Source organism: Rhinolophus sinicus, linkage group LG10 (assembly GCF_036562045.2).
Source record: "Rhinolophus sinicus isolate RSC01 linkage group LG10, ASM3656204v1, whole genome shotgun sequence".
Classification (NCBI taxonomy): domain Eukaryota; kingdom Metazoa; phylum Chordata; class Mammalia; order Chiroptera; family Rhinolophidae; genus Rhinolophus; species Rhinolophus sinicus.
In genome coordinates this window covers 50803815-50814820 of record NC_133759.1, presented here as the reverse complement: position 1 = coordinate 50814820, position 11006 = coordinate 50803815, and the positions used below count along the sequence as shown (strand labels likewise).

The 11006-nt window shown below is 44.6% G+C and overlaps 1 protein-coding gene across 16 annotated transcripts in view; it reads left to right on the top strand.

Moving 5' to 3' along the window:
- Positions 1-255: 255 nt before the first annotated feature.
- ERC2 (ELKS/RAB6-interacting/CAST family member 2) overlaps positions 256-11006 on the top strand; it is a 918423-nt gene continuing 907672 nt past the window's right edge. For 6 of the 16 annotated variants that reach the window (XR_012489712.1, XR_012489713.1, XM_074313134.1 and 3 more), the window contains exon 1: positions 499-795. The gene's annotated coding sequence lies outside the window, so the exon portion shown is untranslated. Of the gene's footprint in view, positions 323-496; positions 796-1919; positions 1989-11006 lie in introns of those variants that run through there. The other 10 variants (XM_074313128.1, XM_074313129.1, XM_074313127.1 and 7 more) reach the window with 7 other exon arrangements.

Sequence of the window (11006 nt, the reverse complement as noted above, 5' to 3'; positions counted from 1 at the left end):
GATGATACATTTTTTTCTTGCTCCCTTCCTTCATCTTCCATTCTCTCCTTTCCTTGGGGGAACAAGAAAGTGAAAATCTTATGAAATCCCTTCATCCTCCTAAAGAAGATTAAGCTTAATGGGAGGGTGCCAGGGTATGGGAAACTCTGAAGCTTAAATTGATAGTTGCCATCTCCTCCACCAAGTGCCATCCCTGCCCCTGCCATCGCTGAAGCCACCTGACTAGTCCGGTAGTGCTTGGCAGCTTTTGCAGAGGGGTGCCTGGGAAGAAGCATCGGGGACAGAAAATGGGGACGAGGTGCTTCGAGGCGGCGGCCTCCAGGTAAAAGGCGGTCGGAGACCCCCGCCAGCCGCGCCACGCCCGGACCGGGTGCTCTCTGCTGCCCCCGCGGAGGCGCTCGCGTCCCAGCCCCGGCCCCCCTAGCGGCTCCTCGGGAATGCTGGGAATGTGAGTCAGGGCCGCGGCGAGAGAGCGAGCGGGCGAGCGCGCGGAGCGGCCGGGCTGGGAGCCGGGTGGAGCGCCGCTCCGGCTGCGCCGCGCGAGCGCGCGTCTCGGGACTGCGGCGGGTGCCGCCCCCTCGGCCGTCAGTCCCGCCCGGCCCCGCGCCGGGCCCCGGCCCTCGGAGAGGTGCCCTCCCTTCTTCCCTCCCTCCCTTCCCGCCCGGCTCCTCCTCCTCCCGCTCCGGCTCGCTCGCGCTCCGGCGCCGGCTCCGGCTCCTCCCGGCCGCCCGGGGCCAAGGCGACGTGAGGTTGTAAAAATCCATGTGGGACGGCCCCGGGGCGAGCATCGGAAAGGTGAGACGTCGACGCCGGGGCCGGGGGCTCTGGGCGCCCGGTTCTCTCCGGGCATCCGTGCCCCGGTGTCTCTCGTGCCGGTGCCCCTCACTCGTGGGGAGCTGCAATGCGTTATCGGGGAAAGCCGAGGGGTGAACCATCCGCCTCCACCGGGGCTTTCTGGGGCGGGCGAAAAGATGGGGCGGCCTAAAGGAGGATTTGTCTTAATGTAGAAACCCCCGGACTGGAACAAGTGCACGGCTTCCTCCGGTGCGCGGGCGCCGTCCTCTCGTCCCGGCGGCCCGGGCCACCTCCCGCAATCCCTCTTCGGCAGCCACCCTCTCTGCCATCGCCTTTCTTCTCTCCAGCTCCCTTCTTTCGTCTGGCTTTCCCCCTCTTGCCTCGAGGGATGGGGGTTTGCGGGGGCAAGGGTCTCAGGGAACCTCAAGCAGAACAAAGTGGAGAAAGGTGGAGCCCCAGCCCAGGGGGTGGGGTCCCAGGCTGCCTCGCTGGACTCCGAGAGGAACGTGTTAAAAAAAAAAAAAAATCCGTGTCAGGGAAAATGAAGCTGGATTTAATGGGAAGGGTAGGAGGTAGTGGTGTATGAAAACGAATACGATGTGAAATTAAACTGAACGACACTCCTTCCCTCTTGCTCCCCATCTCTGAATTATACAAGAATAGAGGTACTTAGAGGATTGTGCCTTTTTTTTTTTTTTTTTAAATTACTATCTGATCCTTTGAAAGATCGTTTTAGGACAGTGAAGATTAAGGGCTACTTTGGTGCGAGATAATATAACAGCGCTCGTAAACTCTCCGATCGGCCCTGTCTTATTTATTTCGTACTTAGGGGTCTCTGTTCTCCTTGCCAGAGAGGGAGGGTCCGCTGTGTTACTAGCGGATCGATTTTAGGCGGCTACCTGCCTTTGCTAGATGAAAGGCAATTTACTCCGGGAGCGGTGAATTGTCAGTTCCCTGTGTGACTGACAGCCACACCTGCCATTTATGTGGGCTGAACAGGGACCGGTGCAACCCCAAGAGCCAATCAATGCTCGGGGGAGGAGGGCAGCTCCCACTTGTCATGGTTAGTTTCCTGGTTGGCTTTTTAAAATCAGTGGTTTTACTTAACCATTGGTTTCCACCAGGTATGAGGCTCCAGCTGAGAGAGGCAGACAAACGGGAAGAAAAGTCTTCAAATATGGTCTTAGAAGCAAGTATGTTTGACTTTTGTTTGTCTCTCCCCTCACCCCCATATTAGTTGCAGTAGGGAGGGATGCTCAGGCCATTGGTTTAAAAATGAAAATGAAAAGGGTCTGTGTAAAGAATGAAATGGGGGCGGGGGAGAATGTTGTGGGTTAGAATTTTCCACCTATTTCTCTAGAATTGCGGGCTCCTTTTATAAGAGACACCATTTACTGTTGAACTATCTGGAAAAGGGTGTGGCACTTTGTCTCCTATGGTCACTCTTGTCCTTGTGAAGTCACATTGTTTCTCAGTATACACTATTTGGCTCTTGGTTCTCTTGGATGGATTAATAAGATATTTTTTGAAGCAGGCAAACATGTTTTATCAGAATTACCACGAATAGAAGGGATTCTTTTAGTTTTTGACAGTGTAACTCAACTTCTGGAAGTGAAGGCTTCCTTCTTCATTTCCAGTTTGGATGTCAGTTTGGAGGTGGCAGTGGGGTGAAGTCAGATCCTTTCTGGAGGGTAGAAGAGTTTGCCTTTGAGGTGAGTTTGCTTCTAAGGTGAGCCATCTTAGCAGTTTGCTTCTGTGCTTTCATAAAAGCCCAGCACAGTTTGGAGGGGCGGTGTGTGGATGGTGATGGAAGCATTGCTTTCACCAGCAAGACTTTCATGGGTGGATGGATTGTGGGTGGAAGGACCAGATCCTTCTATCCTTCTCAATGTTCTATTAGTGAAAAGCCTATTTTTTAACACCCGTCTTCCTGAATTCAGTGGAAAAATTACTGGTTAATCCAGAGAGCTGCCACCTCATAGAAGCTGTACCTGGGTGTGAATATAAAGCTGTACATTCAGCATTTCATGTACAGAGTATGAGCCAGAGTACACTGATTAGGATAGTCTTCATGTAGGAGCCAGGTTTATCAAGGTAGTACTATTGTTATTGTATATGCTAGCATTTTGCTGAGTACTTTCCATGCAGTGTCTTTTTAAAATCTTGCAGAACCCCTATGAGGTAGGTAGTATTATTATCACCAAATTCTTGATAGAAGAAACTAAAGCAATTAAGTATCTTGACACAGCTTAGTGTCAGAGTGAGAACTTGAACCAGGTTTCTCTGATCCAGAGCCTATGACCTTGACCATGGCCTTGAATTCAAATTCTGGTTGTGTGGTCTGCATATGTCCAGTCCCAGGTGTGGGCTCTGCCAGCATACACAGGGTTTATTCGGTTAAGAGTCCACTGCGGTGCTTGTGGTCTTTGCACTGTCCTGTTTGCCTTGCCACTTTGAAGGCTGTGGATTCCACCAATAGGCAAATTTTGTAATGTGTATTATGTATTTCTAGTAGGTCAGCTTTGGCTGGCCCAATGGAAATTTGATTCCAAATTTAATGATGATGACTTAAAAGAAGGTAAAACAAAACAAAATCCACACTCTTCAATTTCTCTTGATACCTTAAATTTCCAGTTGGAATTTTTAATAGGTCTTGGTTGAATACATGCCCTTAACTTCATTCAATTTACTGTTTTTTGTTTTTTTTCTGCTAAGGGATTGGAATTTTATTTTCTCTTTCATTTATAAAGAGACTGTTCTTCATCAGTGGTTAAATATAACTGTATTTAAAATGATTTTATTAAAATAGTATGGCCCTCTTATTTTATTATGGTGGAAAAGTCACAAGACAAGTCTTATCAGTGTCTTCCCACTGGTGAAACTCAATGGTTATAGTTTCCAAACTGGTATCCTGAAAAATGTGTTTAGATGAATGGTTTTGGAGTCCACAGATTCACCTCAACAGATGGATAGTCTTTGACTTGTTGAGATTGACTTTGTACAATCTACATTTTTCTTTTGTTTTACTAGAATGTCCTTTAACCCTTTTTATCAACTAAGAAGTTAACATTCTGGCTATCATATGGGAGACCTACTTGGCAGTCAACAGTTTAGTTTCAGCAATGTTTATATTATTCCTTGATACTTTATTGTGATTTTCCTTATTTTAGGAAGATAGTAGAACAAATGGAAAACAGAAAAGCATTGATAGTAATGATAACGTAGGTCTCATAAATTTAAAACAGTTGATTCAAAGATAGAACTCACTGGGTGTACCAAAGGCAGAAATTCTTCAGCCTGTTCTTCCTTATGTGAAGAAAAAACCCCAAAATGAATGAATATGTAAGAAATGCTAAAATATATCAAATGGTAAAGGCTATATTAGTCAAATTTTGCTGCATAACAAAACTCCCTGACTTACAGCAACAGGTATTTATTCTCACACTCATGAGTCTTTAGGTTGAATGTGATTTGGCCGATCTAGGCTGGACTCCTTGGGGCTCTGCTGTAGGCTGCAGGCTGGGTCCCGTTCTGCTCCACATGTGTTCTGGGGCCCAGGCTGAAGGGGTCACAGCTACTTGGGGGCATGGTCTTCTCATGCAGATCATTGGATTCAAGAGTGAAGCCAAACTGCACAGGCAAATGTCATTTCCACAAACAACCTTTTTGGACATAGCAAGTCACATGGTGAAGTCCAACATCCATGGGTAAAAGTAGACGCTGCCCATAGTAGGGAGGGGCTATTTGATGAACTATAATCTGAACTCCCATTGTGTGTAAAAAGTATGGTGTTATTAGAGAATTTTATAATTTTTTCCTTCTTCTTCTTGGGGAATGCAGTCTTTATTCTCTCACTAGAACCCCTGGCTTCATGACATATGAACCTAGTGTTTGACTTTTGTATTTCAAGAATATACCATGTTCGGTTCTAGAGGACAGACTGTAAAAGCAGGTATGAGCATGTACATAAATTACTTCAAGTAGCAGGGCACTATTTAGTAGAACCTCCTGTGTTCCAAGGCACATGCTTGCTGGAGTGATGAACCAGGAGCATTTGTCTGCTGTGGGTCCTGCCACTGGAGCACTTAATTAGGAGTAGGTGTCAGGAAAGACTTATTGGATGAAATGACATTTCCCTGGACCTGGAAGCAGGGATAGTGTTGGAGATACAAAGAACAGTAGCACTGTAAGGAACACATTGGGATATGATGAGTTATTCCATTTGGTCAGAGGGTAAGATAAGTAAATAGTAATAACAATAAGAATTATAATAATAGTGTAATTAGAGTTACATTCTTATTGAATAGTTAACTATGTGCTAGGTTCCTGTGCTTAGCACTTTCCATAAAATATCTAATTTGATATTGGGGCAGATATCGCTGGTGGCCACTTCGATATTTATTCTCTCCTTTCTAACTAAAATAACCTCCATGTTGTTTGCAATGTGAATATGCCCATCTCATGTTCCTAGACTCCCTTAGAGCCTGGAGGGGCCATGAGACTCAGGTCTTGCAGTAATGTGAGTGGTGGTGTTGGGTGGGGGCTTTCCTGAAAGCTCAGTGAGGAGCACACACCTGGCTGGTGGACCTCAGCAGCTTTTGGCCGCTTTCTGCTTCTTGTTACTGGGAACACAGGTGCAGTGCCTGGAGGGGCAGAGCCAACCACAACAGCAAAGGTGAAGCGATGTTTTAAAAACGGCAAAGCTGGAACCTGGCAGGATCTTGGTCTTGACGACATCGTTGAGCCTTAGTGCCAGCCTAGACTGCCTTCCCCTGTACTTATTGCATAAAACAAATAAACTCCTTACTTGTAAGGTACTATTTGTTACTTATAGTGAAATATACTCCTCACTGATACATACCTTCTCAAGAGCCATCATACCTGTTATATCTATGATATAGGTAAGAACATCAAAACTCAGATGAAGGGACTTTTACAAGACCTAGGATTCATTACTATGTCGTTTTGACTCTTAGGCCCGTCATCTCGCCTTTGACTGGGCAGGATAAGTACCACCATGGAGATAATGTTAGAAAAGTAGATTGAAGTAAGACTGAGGAAACAACTGGATTCCAGGTTGAAAAGTTTGAGTTTTATTTATGGGACAGCAAGTATAAGATGATTTGAAAATGACAGAGACTGGAGGTTGGGAAACCATTGAGGCTCAAGTATGTGGCACCCAAAGCTTTAGTGTGATTGAGGGTAGAGGACAAGCTGGGCGCAAAGCAAACCTGGGAATGTAAGAGAATGGAATCAAGTGAACACAAGTCATAGCTGGCTGTTAACCTGTAATCTGAGAACAAAACGAACGTCTCCTGAAGGTTAGTATTAACTTCTAATGGCTTCACATTTGCCAGGAAGTAGGGAATAAGTAATGTAGAGAATTGCTAATGGGATGAGAATCATTATTTAGTGCAACAGGATGGGGACTTCTACGTACCATTCATACCATTTATTGAACTGTTGATGACTCTCTATGACATGATTTTCGTTTGGGTCTGTCTCCAATGTGCCAGTTCAAGGTAGCAGAGTTGATGGGTAAGGCCAGAGGGTGGTGCAACAGTACAACAAATTCTCTCAGTGGACGTATTTCTACATCTGCTAAACATTCTGGAGCTTCCTTGGGGGTTGGGTCACTTTAACTTCCTGGGCTTCCCTTCCCCCACCTCTCTACTTTTTTAATCTGTAAAATAAAGGATTTGGTTTACATTAGTGGTTTTCAAATGTTTTTCAGCTGTAGGAACTTTTTTTTTGTTTCCTAAATAAAAGCTTATCTGAACCCTCAGTATATTTACAGAAAAAAGCAGAGTTGCCCTGAAAATTGAAGGTCCAGGTTTATGTTGTCTGAGAAGTCTTTATGTTGAGGCCACTGCTCTAAAATGACCCCTTGCACGCTCTCCCAGGTCCAGGATTATGTGAACCTTAGAGCTGTCCAGATGTTTTATCTGAACACCCTCTTTAACAAATCCCTTTGTTCTTCCACAGCTTGTTGTATCTTAGTATCATCTGTGGTAGAGACTGCTAATGCTCCCATAGCCACCTTTTCTCTCTTTCCAGGCATGTGTTGGAAGTGACTTGTGTCACTTCTATGCTAGAGCCTGTTTTACAGCTGAGAATTAATTTCCAGAGTGAGACCATCCAGTGCTCTCTTCCGCTATAATCATGGAAGCACGTGTTGAGATGGAGCCTCCGTCGGCCTGGATCCCTGAGTCACTAAATGAGCAAAGCTTTCAGTCAGCTAGCATTGGACATATAATGCGACTGAGAAATAAACCATTGTTGGTTTAAGCCATTGAAATTTTATGACTGTTTAGGCAGCACTTTTTTTTTTTTCTTTTAGTTTGTCCCTACTGATAGATCAATTTTTAGCACATCTGCTGAACTTCATTTAACTTACTTTGTAAATCTTTGGGACCAACCTGAAGCCAAGCCAACTCGTCCTTACTTTGTACTTAGTAGACAAGCATCTACTGTAGCTGTCCATGCAGGCCTTTGTACTAATAGATTCTTTGAATTGGAATACTTATGCTCAGTAACATTTGTTTTCATGTTTAAACTCTGAAGATATACTGTATAGTCCATCTTGCTTTTCTTTAAAAAAAAAAAAAAGCCTTTACTTTAATACCCTGTTGCCTTTTTACGTAATAGAACCTCAGTGGCTTGGGGAAGAATAATGATTATTGGTTACCATAATAATGACTACTATTGATTGATGACTTATTCATCGATTTGTGAAATAGTTTTTGAACATCCACTGTGTGATCTGCACTAGGGGTCTAGAAGTAAACCATAGACCATCCCTCACTTGGAGCTTACACTCTAGCTGGGGGATCGTGGATAAGTTTGCTCTGTTCTATGGACACCATCTATTGAGCATTTACTAAGTGCTAGGTGCTTTATATACCTTATTTCATCTTATCTCTAAAGGTAGGTGTATTATCCCTGTTTTACAGATGATGAAACTAAAGCTCAAAGAATTTGATAAGCTTGATGAAGGCAAGACCTTTTGCCTTTTGCTGTATCCACAGTGTCTAGAAGAGTGTTTGATACATAGCAAATACTCAATAAATATTTGTTGAATGAATGAATGAATAATGTGCTCCGTGTTCATGCCATGGCAGAGCCAGAATTTTAGTCCTGACTGACCCTCAAGGCTGCTAAATTACCTATGGCCATGTGGCCCTATGATTGCAATAGAACAACAACTGAGCCCTACCGGTGTCAATGCCAAAGGCACCAAGAAGAGCCCGGCTGTCTCCCTTTCACAGCTAGGACCCAGTCCTCCATGTGATTTGCTATTCAAGGCCACTATCTCATTGACTTAATTGCTGATATACTTGGTCACCCCTCTCTTGGGCCAGTTCAGCTTCTGCCCTAGCTGGATTTCCTTAGCACTTGTTACTCAAGGCTGTGCCTCCAGGTCTGCTTTTAACTTTTTGGGCAATCCTTCTGCACTTCCGTCTTCTAGATGTGTTGCTTTGAAGTTCCAGGAAATCTCTAGTTGCTGGCGCCTAGTGGGCACTTAACAAAATGAGAGAGAGAGAGAGAGAGAGAGCCAGCGATGCAGCCAAGAACTTTCAGGAAGGAACTAAGTGATTACTTTTTCCTGGAAGTCAATAGTGAGATTGCAGCTCCAGCAGATGAGGAGTATGGGTGTGGGTCAAATCAGAGGGCATTTCTGGGATATACTTGTGGGTGGATGGCCAGCGGCAGGGTTCATAGATGCCGTATATCAGAAGTTGTACTCTGTCATGATGTGTTCTTCAGATTTTACATTTTCTCACTTAATTCTCTTGTCTATGTGGTGCGTGTGTGTGTGTGTGTGTGTCTGTGTGTGGTGGTGGCGGCGGCGGTGGTGGTGTCTGATACTTCCTTCTTTTTTCCTGCCTTACAGCTTTCCACCCCTAAAGGTATTTGTCATTCAGTGATTTCAGAGTATGAATGAATTGCAGGCAGCAAAATGCATTCCCCGTAAATGTATTAAGAGCAAACTATTAATTCAAGGCAACTTCCTTGTGGCTCAGAAGACAAGAGCTTGAATGGGAATTGAGTAATGTGACTGTTCTTTAGGAGTACTCTCAGATCCTTGTGCAAACCATGAGAGACTTCCCACTAAAACAGTATGGCTAATTATAGCAAGAAAAGGCAGGATTTTATGTAAGAAATTAAACCTAGTTGTGCACTGTAGTTACTAGTTCTTATATAGTGAATTTCTCTAGAACAACGTGGGTGTGGTCAGGGTGAGAAGGTCATTGTCTGTGGGCTCATGGTGATTTAACATGGGTTTAAGGTCTGGGAGCTGCTTTGGGGGCGGAGAACTCTGCTTTGAAGGTAGAGGGGTGAGTGGCTCTGTAAGATGTGAGGTTGGACTGGTACCATGATCCCTTGTTATTTTCTCGGTAACACTGGTGGGCACCAGACTCCTACAAAGATGCCTTTCTTGTGCCTGGTTTAAGGCAGATTAGCCATACTGCCTTTCTGCCAGCTGGCTCCAAGCTAATTTATCACCTGGAGGAACGAGACTGGTTCAAAAGACAGGATCCTGGTGGGGCAGTGTTGTTGACTTTCACATTTGGCTCCCAAGAGAGGGTTTTTGGTGTGTTTTCTTTCCTTCTGATGATGCGTGTTTTTTCTTTCCTGTCAGGTAAAGTTCCCTCCTACCCCTTCTTTGCTTCCCATTTTGTCTCATTCAGCCATCTTGTTCCTGAAAGATCTCCATGGGAAGAAGTAGGTTGGGTAGTGAATGGAATGATAGCTTAGCATTCTTAGCAGCTCATTGAAAATAGGTCCTGTTTGATGCTGGGTGGATACAAAGGCAACTGAATTTCAGTGACTGCTGTTCATCAGGCTTGTGAGCATGGAGCAGATAGCCAAGGTACACCAGGGATATTCTTTACCTTTTTTGTTAAGTCTGAGGAAGAACTGTCTTTTCATATACAGGCTTCGAATACATTGACAGGGTCCACCTTGAATTCAGCAACATGAATAGTCGTTTGGAAGAACTTCAGAGCAGATTCTTTGGGATCTAGAGATGTGAGCACTGCCCAGCGAGTCAAGAGACCTAAGTTCCATGTCTGGCTTTACCACTAGCTTTCTCCTTATTTGGGGATCTCTGTTTCTTGATATGTTTCAAAATCACCCAGCCCTTTTCCAGATCTAAAATGGAATTTTTTTTTTTTAACAACAGTTTTTTCATGCCAAGGATCAACTAAGTAACTGTCATTTTGTTAGTTATTTTATCCTGGGAAACAACGGTTGGTGTGCTTTCATGATAGATGTTATTGGCAAAGAGTTAAACCATTATATATTTATCATGTGTGTGTGCTTGCTTCATGCCTACCCTCTGCTGGGCACAGGGGATGCAACTGTAAACAGAACAGGTGATTTTGGGGGTCTCAGGGATGGTAGCCAGACATATAAGAAGGCTATTGTAGTGGCAGCTCCAATGGGGGAGCACCCAGGCTATCAGGAAGGACTTAGGAGACTCATGGATGAAGGATGAAGGAAGGCTTCTTGAAGAAGGTAACACCTAAGGTGAGGTGGAACTCTAAATGGGGTCAGTTGGGGTATGGTTGGTGTTGATGGTACAAATAACACAGGGAGTGGTCCAGGTCCAAAGGTGAGCAAAAGAATAGGAGAGTCAGGGTTTGAGGAGGTGAAAGTAGACCTGTGGAGCTGGAGATTAGCTTGGCTGGGGGTGGGGGATGGTGAGAGAAATCAGATCCAGTGACAGGCATGAAGACCCTGTGATCCACTAAGGAGATGAGGTTCAAGCGTAACCAGCAAGGGGTGTCTGTAGGGGACTGACACAACCAGAGATGCTGAATTCTCTTTATTCTCCTTTCATTCCACTTTCACGGCAATAGCTACCTGCTTTTGGAGTTGTAGGAATATGGGGTTTGAAATTTGGGTGAGGGAGTGGCAGGATGCTGTGGAAAACAATAGAAAGATTATGGATATGGCCTTGGGGATCCTAGCAGTGCCCATTCTGATTTCATTGACCAAACACATTTTATTCAGCCTTAATAACTTCAAGAGACCATTTTTCCAAGGGAAGATGCTGCTGATAAAAGATCTGTAGTGGACTCCACACTGCTTGTTGGTTTTGAGAATCTCTGCAAGTCATCTGGGACCAAATTCTTTTTAGTGAGTTTTGAGCAGAGCACAGAGACTATGGATGTTATTTTAAAACCTTTGCAAATGTTTGCAGT